At 39.3% G+C, this 21856-nt stretch overlaps 1 pseudogene; it reads left to right on the forward strand.

The window, feature by feature from the left end:
- Positions 1-1273: 1273 nt before the first annotated feature.
- The window catches only part of LOC101787156 (olfactory receptor 5A2-like), a 28597-nt pseudogene continuing 8014 nt past the window's right edge, over positions 1274-21856 (forward strand).

The following is a 21856-nucleotide window of genomic DNA, read 5'->3' on the forward strand; positions in this document are numbered from 1 at the left end:
CTGAAACTAGTTGCCAAGTGGCCTTGGCTTGTTGCCCCATCCTGCTGAGCCCAGGCTATGAGGGGAAGCAGGGAGACCTGCACGTGACTGACCCCACTACACAGCGTTTCTGGGGAGAACCAAGGTGCAGAGGAGGCGGGGACCGGGACGAGGACAGAACTATTCAGCCTCCCTCCCGCACACCTGTGCCTGCCCACGCAACTGAGAACTGGGTCCTGGCGCCCGCTCCCCTTCCCCTCCGCCTTGCAGACCTGAGTTTCCAGCAGAAGCCTCAGCCTCACTAAGCCGCCACAGCTCCCTCTGAACACTCCCGTCAAAATGGGGTGGGTCTGCACATGCGCACTCCTGCCAAGCCTGGTTTCCGCCCCCAACCTAGACCTGCACGCAAGAGCATCCAAAATGCTGCTCCTAGGCACCTCCTCCTCCTCAGCTCCAGTAGAGCATCTGTACGCCTCCTGCTGCAGAAACGCGCCAAGGCACTGCACACACCACTGTGCTGGATCAGCTCTCCTAGCCTTTGATCTGCTGCTTTCTACTGCACCGCGCCCTTCTGGTCCCTGCAGCAAGTCCATCCTGCTGAGCGCACTCAGAGCCCAGGGGGCCATGCACAGCCACTCCAGCGCTGCTTCTCTGCTGCTGGACACAAGGCACCGCTGCCTCAGGGTGGAGTTCATGGGTCTCCTGGATTGGGGTTCACTCCAGGGTCTGCAGGCTGGGGCAGGAACATCAGGACTGCGATTCCTGCTGGGCAGAATCTCCAGATCCTAGAGGGCAAAGGAGCAGGGACCATGCAAGACAGCAGGGCTGAGGAGCCAGGATGGGCATCGCGAAAGTGCTCTGCTCATCCGCTAGGGAGAGCGCGGGTCAGGCCAGAGGGCGCATTACAGTTAAGGGGACTGAGGGATTGGAACAGGAAGAAATTACCCTGCTTTGTGCTTTATATCATGAAAACGGAAACTGCTGCACAGACACAGATTTCCTGGCAATAGAGGCGGTCTCTGAACCTGTGCTCCCCTCTCAATCATGCTCTGATTGCAAATGTGGATGTCCACAAGTTCAGTGCGACTCCTGAGAGCTTTAGTACCTGGAGAGCCAGGTGTCCTTCCCTGAGGAGTTCCAGCTGCGATTATGGCTGACCTGTCCTGTCCTAGGCTACTGGAATGGCTCCATGGTGTAGGAGCAGGTCCCATGTCCCCGGGACCCACTGAATACCTGGGGACACTCTCACCATTGAGTGAGTGATCGCCAATGTTTTGGAGCAGTGAGCACGATCATGGAGCACCAGAGGTGATGAAGCTGTGTGTGATCCCAGTAGTCTTCATCCCTCAACCCGGGCACTGTAGAACAGCATGGGACTCACGCTGCAGCCCAGCTGTCCACAGTTCAGGCAAACTTGCTATTGCTGGACAAATGGCCCATTTCCACATTTATTTCATGGAATTGTCACAATGATGTCAGTGTCATGATAATAAACCCCTCAGGGCTCACCATGCAGATGTTTAGGACATAAACTGCAATCCCCACCTCTGCTGGAGGAGGAAACAGTGTGGTGCTGTCAGGACCGTGTCCCCTCCGGTCACCAAATGACAATGATGCATTTCCTCTCTCACATACACAGCATTGGGCTCAGAAAAGCTCTCAGAGCAAACATTTCCCTTGGTAGCCACACACAGTTGTTTAAATTAATCTGCATCTAAAAATATAATTAAACTAAAAATTATAAACATGAATCTGAATGAATCTATCACAGGTCAGACATTAACTATTATTAATTCCAGGCCCAATGCTTAATTCTAATCTAATGGCAACTATAAACATCCTTCCTTTCACATTTGCTTATATTACCTACATATTCTTTACCTACCAGGAACTTTAATATGTTTAATATCATTTTGTATTTTGACCCTTATTCTATCCCATCCAGGGGTCAGTTAATGGTCTCAGATGCTTGTGGGGCTGTCCAGTAGGCCAGGACCCTGCCCATCAGATTTGGGGCCCCCTTCACCCTGGCCTTCATCCGTGCAAGCAGCCTTCCTGGATAGTCAGGTAGTAACTGTGGATGACTTAATTGGTGTCACTCTCTTACTTCCTCCATGCAGTTAAGATTGATTTTCTGGAATTAATTCCAAGCACAACGTGGGTCATACACAGGAGAGAAATGACTCTACTTAATACTGGAAAATCACATTTAGAAGCAATCATGAAAATAATATTCCACATGAGGAAGCTAGACAATCACCATTGGTAATAATAGTGCTAGAGAAATCTGTGATCAGACAGCAGGAGCCTGACAAGTGCAGCCTCTCTGCATTTGTTGCCTGTTGTTCTGAATCCTGCTGGGTGAGTAGTATGATGTGTTCGCAGTGGGGAGACCCAAACTCCAAGTGAGTCATTATTTCCACCAAACATGGCCAATCCTGAGGCCCAAGCACCCCTGAGTTTCTCTGATGTCCTCCTGAGGTCTACAGAACTCACCACTCCACTGTCAGCAGCCTCAGTCCCCAGGAGCCAAAGGCCCCCAGGAAGGGCCCTTGGGAGTCACCCATGTGGGGACAGCACCGGAGCTCAGCCTCAGCTGCAGATGCTGTGTGTTTACTTCACAGTGTTTCTTGATTCCAATAATATGGAAAAGTAGAATCTCCTCATCAGGTATTATTTCCAATTTTACAAGTGTCTCATCCTGGGTATACCACAGACTTAAGATCCTGGCTCACACCCATCCCATTGGGTACTAGTTTATGAATATAGATACTGGGCTGTTCCTGATGACAGTGGCCTGGTACAGGAACTCTGGGAAAGATTTTACCCTTCTCAAACCTTGTCCTGGATGACATTATGTGCTGATTTTCCTAGTTTATATAATTTTTTACATTTGTTTCTTTACTTCGTTATTAAAGTCTTTTATTTCTTGAGGTCTCTCTGCTTAGGCATTATCCTGCTATATTGCATACTGCCTTTTGAAATATACTCATCTATATCCCAATGTTCATATTAAAATCCTGTGAAGGCCATTAAAATTCAAGCTATTCTAAAGGCCCATGGAAAGGATTATTTTCTTTAACCATCATACTGGTCTTCTCAGTCTCTGGAGAAAGAACGTTCTACCATCTCCTCTTCAAGCTTGCATCAGCCACCAACCTGACTCAAACCTGCTCATGTAATCCATGAAACATATGGAGGTGTTATTATCATGAGAAAAGTGTCCTGCATAATGAGAAATAACTAAAATCTACTAAAGTTTCAGATCTCTTTTTATAGTGTCATGAAAATTAAAAACTGCCTCAGGAAATTTACAAAGACCCTTGTATTAGGATTTGTTTTCCTCCTTTTCACCTCCTAAGAAAATATTTTCACCACTTAAAACAACTTCTCAGTCTATAAAATTCTTTCTACAATGCAGTTCACACAAATATAAAAAAAGAGACACTAAAGCCAATATTACAACATCAAGATGCAAATAATATTATAACTTATTTTAAAGAAAAACGCTGTATTTTGTTTATTCTGAGGCTCCTTCAAAAGGCCTCTCAGTGCTGGCTCTTGAAGAGCTGATTAAGTCCACATCCAGGCACTTTGCTTAAGAGACCAGTTCAGATCTGCTCTATGCCCTTGGCACCTGATACCACACAGCTAGGACTAACCTGCACCAGGAAGCCAGGACCTGGCTCCCAGGGCCCACCCACAGGGGGACACAGAGCAGAGCTCCTCTTCCTGGCACAGCCTGCCCCTGAGCTCAGCTGCTGTCCCTGCCCTGGAGCAGCTTCCTGGGGCCCTGCTGCAGCTGCCCCTGTGGAATGTGAGTAACTCTGCTGCTGCTCTCCTGCCCCAGCACCTCTGTGGTGACTCTTCCTTGGGAAGAGCTTTTTTTAAAAATTTTATTTAAAAGTAAAAAGAGAAAAACACAAAACAAAACAAAGCGGTGTAAGGGTACACGTAATACAGAACTACAAAAAAAAAAAAAAAGTAAGAAATCACCAGTTAATAGATTACATATTATCATCTTAGAGATAGTTGCTCAAATCACAGCATCAAAGAATACAAAGTGGACATTCAAACAGTGAGACTGCAAACAGTTGTGTTCATTGATCCAACCAAAAACATTAATATGGTCAGCTATTTAACACACCTAAACACACTTGCTGTTGTATCCTTTAGAGCTCTTTTTTCCCTCTCTTTTTTACAACAAAATTTACACATTTTGGGTTTTATTACTCCTTAGTTCTTATTACTTTTTGGGGGGGGGAGAATAAAGTCAAATATGGCAAAACAAAGCTGTCAGTCAAAACCAAGGATAGACATAGCACATGATGTAAGAACAGAGTACAAGGTTATCAACAATGGTTACCATAATGTCTTTTGTTTCCTTAAAAAGAATTGTCTATCTCATTAGGTATTAAAAAGTTGAGCAGAACAGTGGAGAACAAGACCAATAAAACTTAGGCATTGTAAACATTAGAGGACTTCCAAAGGAGACAATAGTCAAACCAGAATGGGCATCTTAGTGAATCTTATTGTCTTCAAAGTAGCTGCCTATATCCTCAAACTTGATACTATCATACAGAATGGAACAAAGTCTGATCAGTCAAAACAAGATCATGGGAGTATTACAGGACTTCAAAACAAGTTAATAGGAAATCAAAAAAGTTACTATTATATATCCTGCTATTTTTTTTAAATTTTTCCCCTTAATTAAAACAAACATAAGAAATAACTAAATAATTGTTTTAAAGAATAAGGGAGAGATTGAGATAAAACAGGACATAACAATATAACAATACAGGTCAAAGCATGACTGTTTCAGCAACCTAGTGCTTCACCACCAAATAACCCGACTTAATAGTAGTTACCATAGTGTCTGTCTTTTTCCTTGAAATATTTGAATAAAACTTCATATACTATTGCTTCAAATATTTCCATATCAAGAAGCCCAGAATAAAGCCTTTCCAATTAATAAGTGAAAACTTTATAAGGCTTCAAGGCCACATAATGGGGAATCATGATTATCACATATTTTTATATATTTGAATCATTACTTACATTAGGGAAACTATTCGGTATTCACACATGCGAGATTGATTTATTTCACTTACGAGTATGGTCTCAAGCTGCGCCCATTTATTGATAAATATCTCAATGTGATCGTTCTTTGTAGCTGAATAATACTCCATCGTACAGAAATACCACAACTTTTTTATCCATTCCTCAGTTGATGGACACTTGGGTTGTTTCCAAGATCTGGCGATTATAAATTGTGCTGCTATAAACATAGGTGCACATATATCACTATGGTATGATGCTTTCAGTTCTTCTGGGAATATGCCTAGAAGTGGAATAGCTGGAATAAATGGGATTTCCAATCCCAACTTTTTAAGAAATCTCCAGACAGACCTCCACAAAGGCTGCACCAGTCTACACTCCCACCAACAGTGCAGGAGAGTTCCTTTTTCCCCACAGCCTCTCCAGCATTTGTTGTTGTTGGTTTTCTTGATCCTGGCCATTCTTTCAGGAGTGAAATGGTATCTCAGTGTGGTTTTAATTTGCATTTCTCTAATGACCAATGATGATGAACATTTTTTCATATATTTATTTGCCATTTGCATTTCTTCATCTGAGAATCGCGCATTCATCTCAGATGCCCATTTTTGGATTGGATCTTTGAATTTTGGGGGTCTGAGTTTTTTTTAATTCTTTATATGTTTTAGACAAGAGTCCCTCGTCTCAGAGAGAGTTCACTAAAATCTTTTCCCAGATTGTGGGTTTTCTTTTCACTATGCTGGAGATTTCTTTTGACATGCAGAAACTTTTTAATAAGAAGTGGTCCCAGTTATTGATTCTGGGAAGTATTTCCTGTGTGCTTTGAGTCCTGTTCATGAATTCTCTACCTACTCCTATGTCTTCAAGGTTTCTACCCAATTTGTCTTCCAATAGATTTAGTGTTTCTGTTTTAATATTCAGATCTTTGACCCATTTAGATTTTAATTTAGTACGTGGTGATAGACATGGGTCTAGCTTTAGTTTTCGGCAAATGGAGAGCCAGTTTTTCCAGCACCATTTATTAAAGACACTGTCGTTCTTCCAGTGAACCTGCTTGGCTCCTTTATCAAAGATAAGGTGGTTGAGTGTGTTTGTAGTTGTGGTTGTATCTTCTAATCTATTCCATTGATCTTAGGCTCTGTTTTGATTCCAATACCATGTTGATTTTACTACTGTTGCTTTGTAGTATAACTTCAAGTCAGGGATTGTGATGCCTCCTGCTTTGTCTTTGCTGCTTAGAATTGCCTTTGCTATTCTAGGTCTCTTCTGGTTCCAGATGAAATTTAGGAGTGATTTCTCTAGATCTATAAGGTATGTTGATGGTATTTTTATTGGGATTGCATTGAATCTGTATAACAGTTTTGGGAGAAGGGCCATTTTCACAATGTTTGTTCTTCCTATCCATGAGCAAGGGATGTATTTCCATTTTCTGAGATCATCTTCAATTTCTTTTTTCAGCGTATTATAATTTTCACTGTATAAATCTTTCACTTCTTTTGTAAGAGTAATTCCTAAATATTTCATTTTTTTGCTTGGTAATGTGAAGAGTGTAGTTTCTCTTATTTCCCTCTCTGTGATTTTGTTGTTCATATATAGGAATGCTACTGATTTCTGAGGATTGATTTTGTATCCAGCCACATTACTGAATTCATTTATTGTATCTAAGAGTCTTTCAATGGAGTTTAGGGCGTCTTCTATGTAGAGTATCATGTCATCTGCAAACAATGATAATTTAACTTCTTCTTTTCCTATCTTTACCCCTTTTATTTCTCTCTCTTACCTAATTGCTCTGGCTAGTACTTCAGGTACTATATTAAATAGGAGTGGTGATAACAGACATCCTTGTCTTGTGCCTGATTTTAAAGTAAAGGCTTTCAATTTTTGGCCATTTAGTATGATGCTGGCTGTTGGTTTGTCATAAATGGCCTTTACTATATTGAGGTAAAGACCATCTATTCCAATTTTCTGTAACGTTCTTATCATGAATAAATGTTGGACCTTATCGAAGGCTTTTTCTGCATCTATTAGAAATGATCATGTGATTCTTACTTTTGGCTTTATTGATATGGTGGATTACATTTATTGATTTACGTATGTTGAACCATTCTTGCATTCCTGGGATGACTCCCACTTGGTCATGGTGTATAATCTTCTTGATGATTTGCTGTATCCTATTTGCCAATATTTTATTGAGGATTCTTGCATCTCTGTTCATTAGGGAGATTGGTCTGTAGTTCTCTTTTTCAGTTGGGTCTTTCTCAGGTTTTGGTACTAGAGTAATATTTGCTTCCAGGAATGACTTAGGAAGGATTGCTTCCCTTTCGATTCCATTGAATAGTTAGAAGAGTGTCGGCATTAGGTCTTCTTTGTATTTCTTGTAGAATTCTGCAGTGAATCTGTCTGGGCCTGGGCAGTTTCACAGCAACACACTAGAACTGATGGTTACCACACTGACAACAAATGATATGAATAGAAGCAACATTTTTCTAGTCAGGGAACTGGAAAAAAGAAATCTAGTGTCAAGAACTCTAAGCAATGAGATATATAAAGTGAAACAAAAAGAGAGGTCAAATATTGTCAAGCTACCTCTCCAATTGCTGTCTTATGGGCTTAAAAATCTTTGTGTTCATGATGCATTGAAGTGTGTGAGGATTTCCTCACCATGAATAGAATGTCCTCTCTGCTTTTGTCACATGTTTAGAAACCTGAGACCTTGTGTGAGCATTTTAGATCCATTTTCCTTTGGACTGTAGTAACCCCTTCATGCAGTAAACTGAGTCATAAGAAAAAGAAAAAAAGACCACACAAATAAGAGTTGCACAAAACGAAGCTACCACTCATGAGGCAGCTGTCATAGTAGAATTCCAGTCAACAAATTAGCTTCTCACAATGTCATAGTGCTGGAAACCACACTCTGGTACCCAGGTAGACCATTTAGCATTCTCTGGAAAGACACAAGCATATCCATGACCCCAAATTAGCACTAGGCTTGGTCCCTTCCATTGTCTAGTATGAAGATCTTTGCAAAGGACTCTTCCTATGGTTTTTCTTTTACCTGATTGGATTGTCTTTTTGTTCTTGTAGTCCCCTTTCTAGTAGAATTTTCAAATTTAACAGTATATATAGTCAAGACTATTATGAGGTGTAAATTTTGTAGGGAAGGACCTCCACTTTTATTTTTGTAACTTAATTTTAAGCATACAAGGAAAAAAATCAACAATTCTTTGACCCTAAAGGTTAAACAATTCACTGATAAGGGAATATGAAATGTTTCACAAAATCCTTGGAAGGCAGTACTCATATAGACTGGACTTCAGTCAGTCTTAAGTGCATGTGGGTTTCCAACAGAAATAGAAACACCCAAACAATGAGAAGTGATATGTTTAGCCACTGTGCCAGTGTTGGTAAACAAAAATAAATCCTTAGAACATGTCTACTGAAACATGTAACCTGTGCAAAGACACAAACCCAGGAAAGTGAGTGACTTCCATTTGTCAGAGACTATTGGGGTGTAATCCTCAGGGGTTAACCCACACAGAGGATGGGGAAAATGTATTACCCCTGAGGAACATTGTTTAACAATGTGCTGAGCCAGTTCTTGGGTTAAATGGAACTGTTTGCATAATGCAGAGGCATTTTGATGAAAGGTGGTGGGGAATGCAGAAGCCTATTGAACTGTATCCGAGGGAATAACTTTTCACAGCAGTGGGAGCCAGACAAAGCAACAAAAGCAAATGGCAGGGAGTGTGAGCCTTCTTCTGTACTCTAAAGTGTAAGCAGGCTACCTCCCAGGGTGGGTTCAGTGTGCCCACCACTTCTGTACCCTCCTTCTACACAGGTTAAGTATGTCTAAGTGAGGCACCCCAGCCCTCCTGGTGAGTCACTGGACCACCCATCTAAACAGCTCAGCTTGACACAGGATACAACCATTCCATTGCATCCCTTGTGGAATTGTCCAACAGACACATTTTAAAAATCAATTTCTGGATACAAAGACATGCTTACTTTTGTCATTTCACAATTTGAGCATCACAACACAGGAGTAACAATCCTTAAGTACCAGTGTTAAGTCTATCAACATTATACTACTGTAGTACCCTAACATTTCACCCTTGCCTCTGAAACAAGCAACATTGTTCCTCCCTCCTACCTTGTGTGGGCCAAATTCCAAGTCCAGTGGAGCTCTTTGGTCCCTCCATCCAAGCCTGCAGGCCTGTGAGAAGGGAAAACAGAAAGCAGCAGTTTCTCCCTGTGAAATAACACCTTGAAAAGTCTGTAGAGCTCCAGACAGATTATGCAGCTTTACTTGTTTCCACCCTTGCTGCAAGTTCTTTCCCACCTCTTCCCAAGTATGTAACTTTACATTTCCTTCTTTTGGATACAGTGTAACTCAAGGAATTTAGCAACCCATGCAGTCTCAATAGGAATACAATCATGAAAACAGTGTCTCATCCAAGTCCATGCTTAAATACAGGAATCAATAATACAGCAAACATTTCTATATGCATTGTATTTCTTTAGAACTGTTTGCCTCATGTTTTACACCAGATGTGGGCTTAGCATTGATGATATTAATGGGATGAATATTGAGGGTATCAATGCACTTTTTTGATCAATATTGATGATGTCAATGGGTTTAATATTGAGGATATGAATGCAACTCCCTCCTTTTTGCGTACACGGAACAGATGTCCTTACCTGTAAATGCTGACTTTCCTCGTACATCAGGTCCTTGTTTAGGTGTCATTCTGCCTCATCCCTCTCAGCTCTCAAACTTCCTGGGATGAGGATCATGAAGGGTAGTGACAGGGTGAAGAAATAAAGAGAAAACATTGAAATCTGGGGCCAGGTGGAGACCTCTCTCCAGATGGGAGGAAAGAAACTGCTCAACCACTGCAGCACATTTATTTATACCCTTGGGAAGTTGTGGTCAATTTTAATCCCCCCTCTGCCTAGCAACTTGTCTGCCTGGCTCTCCTGGGCATCCTTCTCTCTCAAAGTGGGATGGCTTATTTACCTGACTTGCCACATGATGCCCATGTTCTCAGAGATGGCCTTTCTTTAGCCCCACACATGCATTCAATCTCCAGTTGCAGTGACTCCTAACAGAAAATATCTGGACTCCCATGATTTTGTTTTGAAGAATTATTCACAGAATCCAAGATGTGCATCCCAGTGCCTCTCAATTATTGGATTAGATATAGATATAATATACAGGCACCATGGAATGCCAATCAATTTAAAATAGGAGACAATCAGTAATTTATATCAGCATGAATAGAAATGAAAGAGCCATTTCAGTCAAAGGAGTATCCAAACATTTCATGTTGTCACTCACAGGTAGAATTTAAAACAATCTCCCTCACAGAAGAATAAGCCAAAATAATGATTTTCACAGGCTGGGGAAGTGGGAAGTGGAAATATGGTACAGTGAGACTTACACAAAGCATCACTTACATGGGAGAAAATTTTGATTTTTACACAGCTCTTATACACAACTTGGAGAGTATAGCTAATGAATTATTATGGTACAGGTGGGTACTGCAAAGATAGCCAATTTCAAATGTTCTTTGTCATAGAAATGTTAAATATTTGTGATGAGATGTTTTACACTTAGTTTAACTTAATTAAAATTATTGTATTCAAAAATGAAAATATCTCCTTACATCCTGCAAATACATACAGTAATACTTTGTCCAACTATAATTAAAATAAATTTACAAAGTAAAAAATCTTGAGTAACTCAAATAATTTGATAATTTGGGTTTGATTTCTAAATTTCCTAATCATTGTGCATATCTGTAAGTCATCTGAATTGCCTTCATGAGGTAACATAAAGTTTCATTTTCTCCCTTTGAATTCAGAGTTACCAGTCTTTTGTACTGTCACACATATTTTGTAGGTTTCTGAATATGTCCTTTTGGTGAAATTCCCCACCCATTTCCTTACAATCCTAGACATCATTGCTTTAATCAAATGTTTGTTAAAGATGTTAGTGTTTTTTAATAAGAAGGTGGCAATCTGCTGTTCTTTTCTTTCATTTTGTGTTTAGTATCTCTTGTAGTTTATAGGTCTTGAGCACTCATCTTCTTCATACTGTGTATCAGACTATATGCTTTTGTGACAGTAGAATAATGGTTTTAATAGCAGAGGATAATTCCCACAGCAATATTTTTAAGAATGTATATCACAGGCAGTGTCCATTAATGAAACCACATAGCTCCTTCAATTCCTATGGGACAGTCCGCAGACTTCTGTGTTCCTTTCTTTTTCTGAGGTGACAACACTCTGACCTTCACCAGGGAAGTCCTCCAGGAACCCATGTTTGTCCTCAGGAGAGAGCAGTTCTCTAGGCCTCCAGGCTGATGACATCATACTCATTCTCACCAAGGAAATCTCACTTTATTTCTCTGCATAATCACAACAGGGAAAAATGGACACATGAAAAAAAAGCTTTGTTTTTGTGCATGGTATAGATGCTATGAAGAGCTCTGTAACAACAGTTTAAAAAGGTCTTCTTTAATCCATCTCTCTGGACATGAGGATTTGGGTTCCTTAGGGGCAGGACAACACCAGGCTCACATATAGCCATGCAGCATCCTTAGCTTGGTCTTCAAAGCTAACATTGCTTGGTTCCAATGCATAACAAGAAAGCACTGATGTAAGGATTTAAAAAACCACATAATTTCCAATTAGTAAAATGTAGATCATTATCAATTAGAAAATATGAATTACTATCCTTGTTGAGGAATTATTTTGAAAATTAAATAATGTGATTCATGTAAACTGTTTAGACAAATGTCAGTCATGCTTTTCACAGTCCTTACTTTGTATGCATGGGGTAACTGACAATCATTAATTTAAAAAATACGAACTTTGAATTCTCAACACTTTGGTTATCTTACATCATCTGGTGTTGCTAGCCCCTTCAATATCAGATAAGATGAGGTACAGATGGAGAAAACTGAACTGCAGTGACACTGTTCATTCTCCTGGTATTCTCAGGCTCTTCCTCCCTCAGGCTCATGCTCTTTGTCACCTTCCTCACTGTGTACCTGCTCTCTCTCATGGGAAACACTTCATCATCTTCATTGTTCTCTTGGACTCCACACTCCAGACACCCATATGCATCTTCCTAGGGAACCTGCCTAAGCTGCTGGCCACCTGCCTCTCCGCAGTTGTCACCATCTCTGTTCATGGATGTATTACCCAATACTACTTATTCTTCTCCATGGGAACCACAGAGTGCATCCTGCTGGCCATGATAGTCTATGGTTGGTACATGGCCATCTGCAACCCTCTGCACTACTCGCTTCTCATGAATGCTCAGATCTGCCTTAGGTTTTCAGCAGGGTCCTGGATTGGAGGCTTCTGTGCTACTCTCCTACCTAACCTACTTATCTCTCAACTAAACTTCTGTGATCCCCAGAAGATTAACCATTTATTCTGTGACTCAGACCCCATTTTCAAACTTTCCTGCTCGGACCCATTTTTGGTAGAAGCCCTGAGTTATACATGTAGTTCAGTCTCAATTCTAAGCTCTTTCCTTGTCACAGTCTTCTGTAATGGCAATATTGTGGCCACAGTGGTCATGCTGTCTTCTCAAGAGGCCCACAAGAAGACTTTCTGCACCTGTGACTCCCACCTGACCATAGATACTATCTTCTATGGCACAATTATCTTTGCCTACATCTGCCCTCTGGCCAAGTACAACTTCATCTTCTTCATCTTCGATATAGTAGTCTCCTTGTTCTACTGTGTGGTCATTGTACTCTACTCAAAAAAAAAGGACCCCATGATGAAAAACAGGGCAAGACCCCAAGATGACAAATGGGGCAAGACATCTTTTTTAAAAGAAGCGCTTTTATTTTAGCTGGCCCAGTGACACAGTGCAGATGGAATTTATAAAGCTGTGCAACTGAGTTAGAGTTTTGACTGATTTTTATAGTTTATTTATGATTAGCTCATTGATCATTAAGTACATAGTGATGAGAAACAGAAATAAGGTGAGCCTTTGTTCCCCTTTGCTTGAGGTCAGAGGCATTTCACAGTGGTGGTTAGCCAATTTATAGCCCTTGGTCTGCCAATTTCAGAAACATTTGTCTCTCATAAAGGGAACAATGGTTGACACAGCACATTACAGAACAGCAGAACGATGTGGTCAGTTAATTTATAACTATGTGGTTGGTGCTTGGTTACTAGGGTAATGAGCTCAGTACAGAATGACAATATTACTAATAACTATATTTTTAAGTAACTATTTTTGTTAATTATCTTTTAATCAATTATTTTAATTTTTAACATCTTAGTATAACATTCCCCACTGATTTTTGTCAGTGATCAAAATCATTGGCTCATGGAATTTTTAAGCAGTGATATTTGTTTATAAACTTGTGTCCTTAAAACCAAGAGTTTTATTGTTTGAACCTGGTCTATGACATAATATACTAATCTGTTTATAATGTAAGGTCCAATTGTTAAACAAGTAAGTAAGATTAACAGAGGTCTGGAGGCTGTTATGATTAAGGTTGTCAACCAGGGAGATAGAGAAAACCATCATTTAAACCAATTTTGTTTAGCTTGTCTGGCTTGTTTTTATTTTTGTAGCTGCCTTTTAAGGCTGGCCATACTTTGTCTGATAACCCCATAATGACTGGCATACAAACAACAATTTTTTTTTAATGTCAGACAGAGGCCTCCTTTCTTTAGAAACAGGAGATCTAGACCCCGCCGGTTTTGCAAAACCATCTCAGTCAGTGAACTTAAAGAATAGTCTAATTTGGAGACAGAGTCCCTAAGGGCTGTTAAATGTTGGTCAATGAGTGTATGTAAGTGTCTATAATTTTGGTCTTTTGACTATTAGGCTTGACACTCTTAAACCTATTGACCTTGTTATCTCAATTTTTAGTAATACAGGTAATAATACAGGATCTTTTTTGTTTTTATTGGACACTTTAAGTTAAAGCTAGGGAACAAGTGACTCCTATCATTATCTCTAGAGTACCAATACACTTGGGGAAAGATATGGACTAATATGTAAAGCTCAGGGCAACTGGGTAAACAGGTGATGCATGGAACAAGGAGTTATATTAGAAGTACAGGCAAACCAGGCTCCATTGGGAGCAACAAGGTATTGATTAGCAGGATAGGAAAAAGTATAAATCACAACTGAAGAGATTAGATTACAGAGTGCAGCATAAGGGGAAGTGTGTAAGGAGTAGGAGACAGAGTAAACACAGGTTCCCGGAGCACCCTGTACATTGTCCAGTGTGAGCAGGGGCTTAGCATCTCACCAAAAAAAGGTGTCGTCTGTACGGGAATTTAAAAGTTGATTTGCCATAAGCAATGTCCAGAGGCAAGAAGGGGCTAGAGATGTCACAGAAATCTCAGAGGGCAAAAAGGTATCAGGAGCAGGACGTCTAGTGGAGGAGAACAGAAGATTGGGTCTCCAGAGTGAGGAAAAAGGTAATGACCCCCTTTATTTTTTTGTCAAGGAGATACAAATTTACAACCCCAATTTCTACAAAAATATTTCGTCTCTATGGACTGTGAACACCTATGATCAGAGGCTGGCTGTTGGTTTTGGGGGCAAAGATACCAGCCAGTGACTGTAATTTTTTTTTAATATATAGGTCCTTGTAAGTCTCTATTAGCAACCAATCAGGCAGCATGACATGTAAACCCAATAACATTTTTTTGTTTAAATTTGCTGGGATGTTATCTAATAGGGAACATAAATCTATCTTAATTATCTCATACACAGTAGCATTGGCTACCAATAATTTACCAGTGAAAGAGTCAGTAATTTTAAGTTTAAAACAGTGGGTTACAAGGTATCTCCTTGGGGTCTCCACAAGGAATAACACTTAAGAACAAGATTGTCAAATACATTTGGCAATCTTAAGCTTTAAAGAATCCTTGGAGGAAACAACAGTCCACTTATCTGTAGGTTGATGGATGTCAGAGGCCAGAACTGACTTGAGGTGCAATGATGAATCGAGGCAGGCTTTTTCATGACTTTGATGGCAGTCAGAGTGCTGAGGACCACGGTGTAAGGGTCTTTTTACTATGGTTTGAGAGACTCATGGTGATGTCTCTTGATGAGTAGTGTCCTAGGTTTCACTGTAAGACGTTCATCCTCAGGAGCGGCTGCAGGCAGAGGTTGTTGTTCTCAGAATAACTGGTGGATGGAAGTCAGAGCTAGCTGAAGGGCCTGGAGGAACTTAACAAGATCTTGATTAGCCAGATCAGCTTATCTTTTTTTTCAGAAATCTTAGGAAAAGCAGGAGGAGGTCTCTCACATAGAACTTTAAAGGGGAAACAACTGTAACATAGGGGGTACATTGTGCATGCAAGAGGGCAAAAGGAAGGAGACTCACCCAGTTCTCCACAGTTTTTAATGTCATCTTAGTTATTACCATTTTTAAGGTCTGGTTTATCCTTTTTACTTGTCCTGAACTTTAAGGCTGATAGGGACAATGGAGGTTTTAATCAATCTGCAAAGCTTGGGTTAGTTTTTGAGTTATCTGGGCTATAAAAGCCGGGCCATTGTCAGACCCTATGTATAAAGGGAGGCCAAATTGGGGAAACTGCTATCAGGGCTGACTCAAGACTTAGTAGGAAAAGCTATCTACCAGTACTCATTTTATTAAAGTACAGGCTTTTTTTTATTTTTGTGAACTCTATTTTTTAATGTTTTTTAGGCATAGTTCCATGATACCAAGTGGTTTTTATTGTTGTGGTTGCTTAGGGTTTACCAACTGGCAATGAGGGCCTCTATGGCTCACAGACTGAGTAAGCTTTGATAACTGAGGGATAAAGAAATGATCTCAAAAAGAGCAGCGAGTTTTGATCCTCTCATGTGAGTGGACTGATGAGCTTGTTGGATGAGTTTTTATCTTAAGGCCTCGTGGAGGAGGACTCCATTATCAGGCAGTTGGTACCAGCCCCCAGGGATATCAGACTTTGTTTGGAGTTGAGCTGCCAAATGTAAGTCGTTTTGAGTGTAAAAGGTCTCTGACAGAGTGGGTGGAATCAGTAGCAATGTTGGGACTGTCTTAATCCCCACTGATTTTGTGGCTGTTTTGGGGTAGCTGTATTTGTTAGATGAATAGCCGTATTTCTTGGCATCCAAATGGCAGCTAACAAATCCAAAACTTGGGGAGCATTTTTATCTTTTGGCCCCCTTAAGTCAATGAACCTCATTCCTGATAAATGGCCCCATGAACATGGGCAGTAGCAAATGCATATCTGTTATCAGTCTGACAACTTGAGGGCCTCATTGAGGGCAATGTGTTTAGCCCATTGGGCTGATGTTTTTGGCTCTAAGGTTTGTTTCCCATAGAATCTAAGAGTCTTTCACAGTGGCTCCCATGACCTGCTTACCTTGATAGATGTGACTGCTTTTATCAGAGAAATATGATGGAACTCTAGACAGTGGCTCATCTGTCAAGTCTGGTCAAAGCCCCATGAAATGATCAGAGGGGCAAGGAGAGGATATCATCAGGCAGCTGAGTATCTGGATTTAAAGACACTGTCCCCTTGAAACTGATGGTAGTCAGATCTAGAAGTAATGTCTGATAGTGCATGGCTCTGGAGTTAGGCAGCCATCCATCCGGTGAAGTTTGATGAGAGTCTCCAGTGAATGAGAGGTGAGAATTAAAATATTTTGTCTAAATGTCACCTTTTGGGCCATTTTCACCAGGAGGGCCACTGAGGCAATCATCTGTAGGCAAAGCAGCCATTGGGCTGCCACATTATCAAGTCTCTTGGAAAGATAGGCAATAGGCTTTTGCCATGGTCCTAAACTCTGGGTCAGTACTCCTTTTGTTATCTCTTGTTTTTTATCAACATAGAGGGAAAGAGGTTTTTGTAACTTTGAGAGAGCCAGAACTGAAGCTTCTGTTAAGGCTGATTTTAATTGCTGAAAATCCTGGTCTCCTGAGTCTGTAATCTAAGGCAGGCAATAACCTATGGCTCCTAGAAATTTTTATATTTTCTTTTTAGTCACAGGAACTGGAATCTGTTGAATGGCTTGCATCTGCTGGGAGGAAAGAGTCAGTTTTAAGCAAAATCTAATAACTAACTGAGGTGCATTTTTTAAAATCTGTCAAGTCTTTGCAACTTTTGCTTAATATCAGGTGTCGACAGTTACAAAGGTATAATTAATGGCCCTTGCCTTTTTAGGTGTTACCAGATCTACAGGTGTACAAATGTAATAGGCCTCTAGCAATCTCTCCAGAAACCCCAGGGGAGACTCATCATCTAATTGTCTCACCTCTGTTACCTTGGACAACTTGGTGAGTTTTCTGGCAGCCCTTAAAGGCTTTTGAGAACAACTGGTGATACTGAATGAGAGCCTTCTTACCTCTGGTTGTCCAATCGGGGCAGCACAAAGGGAAAACACGGTTCTGGCATTTGGGATCAGAGGACAGGTTTTTATTTGGAATATACACTGCTTTTTATCCCACAACATGAATTTTTTTTTTACTGTAAACAAACCTGCAAAATCTGCTGGCAGTCATCCCAAGTGGGGTGATGAATGGAGAAGACAAATTCTAAAAGAGAAATAAGGCCCTGAGGGTCCTTAGAAAAAAGGCGGGTGAGCAAGAGGAATCCAGCAATTCTGAAAGCTGATGGCTTTTAGTCCGGATGGGACTGAGAATTACAATCCTTTTTAATTTTTATTTTCATAGGCAAATATATTTTATATATGGTCAACACTGACTTTTTACCATTATATAAACTTGGGATGACAAAGGCTTTAATTTATCCTCCCCTTTTTAGAATATAATCTTATTTTAATGGAAACATTTTGTAGTAAAAGTTTACTGATCTAATACTGTCAAATTCTGAACACATTTGTTTTTCTGTTTCTGTTATTACCCATCAATTACCTTTTTTTAGCTTTTTAGACAACATTAAAACTTTTAACAAAATCCTTCAAGTGACTTTTTTAGTAGTCTAAAATATATTAAATCATTTTATGTCTTTTTACCACCTTAAAATGTTCCACTTTAAAAACTGTAACTTTTTAAACTGGCTCAATAACAGTATGACCTGGCTTTATTTGGTAAAGCCAATATGATTTTTAAAATGATGAACATATATATATATGTGTGTGTGTGTGTGTGTGTGTGTGTGTGTGTGTGTGTAAATATATATTTATTTTCATATATTTACATTTTAACCGGAAAAATACTTTTAAAGGAATGCCAAGGTTGTACATAATCAGTTGAGGACTAAAACATTAAACAAGGTGCCACAAAAGACAAGACCAACATTAAAGACACAAACAAAGGATTTTCTGTCCATGGTTTGGTGACCTAAAGGGAAATAAATTTTTATTATGAGCCTTAAGTCCAATAAGCCACATGGAACCTGCAACTGTAGTTTAAGAGAAAAAAGAAATCTAAATGTTAGTACTGAGGTAACAGATTCATATGAACAAATGGCTCCACCATAAAAATATATGAAGCACAAAACCAAATGGATAAAAAAATCTCAAATCACAAATGGGCTAGAAGCCCTGTCCTGGAGGGCATCCCGCTCTGGTGCAGAAGGAACCAGCCAAGCTCCTCTGCAACTTTAAAGGTGTGCACTCAAATTATAAAGAACAAAAGATCCAAATATTACAGATGTCTTAAGCCAATCAATTGGTGAAAAAATGTGGGGAGGGGTCCCCATGTAATCCTGGACAAGCCCCCAAAATGTTGTACTCATAAAACAGGGCCCCATGATGAAAAACAGGGCAAGACCCCAAGATGACAAACGGGGCAAGATGTCTTTTTTAAAGAAGCACTTTTATTTTAGCTGGCCCAGCGACACAGTGCAGATGGAATTTGTAAAGCTGTGCAACTGAGTTAGAGTTTTGACTGATTTTTATCATTTATTTATGATTAGCTCATTGATCATTAAGTACATAGTGATGAGAAACAGAAATAAGGTGAGCCTTTGTTCCCCTTTGCTTGAGGTCAGAGGCATTTCACAGTGGGTGGTTAGCTAATTTGTAGCCCTCTGTCTGCCAATTTCAGAAACATTTGTCTCTCATAAAGGGAACAATAGTTGACACAGCATCATTTGTTTCTTACAAGGGGAACAAAAGTTGACATAGCACACAGGTCACTAAGGGGGGGATGACGCATTACAGAACAGCAGAACGATGTGGTCAGTTAATTTATAACTATGTGGTTGGTGCTTGGTTACTAGGGTAATGAGCTCAGTACAGAATGACAATATTACTAATAACTATTTTTAAGTAACTATTTTTGTTAATTATCTTTTAATCAATTATTTTAATTTTTAGCATCTTACTATAACAGTCATCCTTCTTGTAAACCCTTTAATGTACACCCTAAGAAACATGGAAGTGAAAAATGCTTTCAGGATTTGTCTAGTACAGAAGATATTTTTGTTCACTAGAATGACTACGAAATTTTGAAATATCAACAAAATTGTACAATATAGATTGATTGAAAAATATCATGTATAAATGGTAAGTATTGGAATTTAAATTGTGAATTTGCTATGATTTAAAATTGTTACATTTAAGTAAATTTAAATTTCATTTTGGATTCTACCAAAGGCTCTTCTTGCTTACACTATGTATAAACATATCAATAGTGTATAGTGTCACAATGGGAAAGATTAATAACATAGGTGTTTTGAATGCAAGACATTTACAAGTGGAAGATACTGGTTAAGTCTCACATGCTTCAGTTAAAAAGTTTTATAATATGTATGCCTCAGATAACTTGAGCAAAAGAATCTTTTCAATGGGGCCATTTTATATAAACCTAAACATTTATACCTGAAGAGCAAATTCTTTCATTAATTATGAAATATGTTTGTGATAAGCTAGTTGTTACTCTTAATCACTGATGGTTTAGTCATTTGTATAAACTTAGCTGCTTACTTAATTAGGAAAATGTTACCTAATAAGGATTTTTTGCATAACTTTAAACTGTAACTAAATTAACTGAATTTAAAAAGAGTAGCATGATTAAGAATGAAGAACAGAAATATCTGAGAAGTGAACACTGTACGAAGGGGTTCCATTTATCATAAAAATGTATATGTTAACTTTCTTGGGTCCCTATAGAATTCAAATAAACATGCAGTTAATCAAAAAGCAATTTGATTTGGAAAGACAGGAAAACAAAAAGCACTTCTGCTTTTGCTATGTGTCACTCTCAGACGTACATGAAGGAGCTCTACAGTCTGTATTAATTTAGTGTAGTTCACCTGGAGCTGGGAGGATGAGTCCCTGTCAGGTTCTGAGGGTGTGCAGCTGCTCCCTAAGGCTCTTCCCTGAGGGTGGCGAGTGGCCAGAGGAAAAACAGAGCCAGCACCTCAGAAGAAGGGAAATCACACTGGGGACGGAGAGGGAGGGAGGATGCACACTCTGATTAGGTCGCCAGCTGACTTGGTTAGCAGATCAAAGTCTGAGGGCTGCTCTTTTAGGTCACTGAGGCTTTTGTGCAAGATCTCTTTAATGATGAGAGAGTTAATAAAATCAACAATTTGCTGCAAATGCCAGTGTTAAAATTTTCTCAGCTTAAACTCAATCTCAATTATTTTGGAATTAGTAAAACACACGAAAATATATTTTGGATAATGTCTTAATTCTTGGTTGGGGTCTTGTTTCTCAATTATTTTTGAAAACTTATGAGTGCCTGTGCCTGTTGTTCGGAAATAATAGTGCATGCTTTTAACATCCTGTGATTGTCGCCCCTCCTCTTCTCTCCCTTCCATCACCTTCCTCATGGGTCATTGTCTTTTTCTACTTTCTTGAGATTTCTGCCCTTTTGTCCTCTAATTTTAGATTCCACATGTGAGAAATTTTTGAGTTATTTCATGTTCTTTGGAGTTTCTCTTAGCTCTCAAAAATGATTTTCTTCATCTCATCTATTTACTAGCAAACGACAAGATTTAATTCTTTTTGTTGCTGAAAAATTCCACTGTATGACTAAACTATTTTTTTCTCTCATTCATTTTTGAATAGGCATCTGGGCTGTTTCCACAGTTTAGCTACTGTTCCACTGAGATCAACATAGGTGTACATGTCACCTTCGCATGAAATTTTAATTCTTTCAAATTATACTAAGAAGCGATATTGCTAGAACAAATTGTACCATGATTTCTAGCATTTTAGAGATAGCCTTACTGATTTCCATAGTGGATGTACAAATTTACATTCTCTCCAACTGGTAGAAAGATTTTTCTTTCACACATCTTTACCAACATTTGTTGCTTTCTCTGTTCTTGATTATAACTATCCTGTATACAGTGATTTCAAATTTCAATATAGCTTCATTATCCTTTTCCAATCTTTAAATCACTATATATTCTTAAACTATTACATTTCACCAGAGTTCAGAAGCAAATATATATATATATATATATATATATATATGCCTTTTTATAACTTAATTTAAGAATTTAAGTAGGTAGTCAGAGAAACCTGTTATAAAGTCCCACGGAAGAATTAAGCAAGTAGCAATGTACCCTTTGGGTGTAGAAGTGTAAAAGAAAATCAGATTGCATACTCAGGTTAAGAATTAATTCAAAAGTCTAGACCAAGCTTAAAGACAAGAAGGTAAGTTCATGAATAAAGTACCAAATACTGGGATAGAATATAGAGAGAAGGACCCTTAACAGTTGGAAGCAGACTCTTACCCAGTGTAAACTGAGTTAGATTACTACAGCCCTTCCTGTTTCCATATGTACAGATATACACAATGTCCTATTCTTTTGTGAATTTATATCTTTGAAATTAACCCAAAGCCCGAAGTTGACTTTGTTCATGTTTGGTGAACAAGAC

Source organism: Cavia porcellus, unplaced genomic scaffold (genome assembly GCF_034190915.1).
Source record: "Cavia porcellus strain 051 isolate PalLab524CR breed Dunkin Hartley unplaced genomic scaffold, mCavPor4.1 scaffold_2, whole genome shotgun sequence".
NCBI classification, from domain to species: Eukaryota; Metazoa; Chordata; class Mammalia; order Rodentia; family Caviidae; genus Cavia; species Cavia porcellus.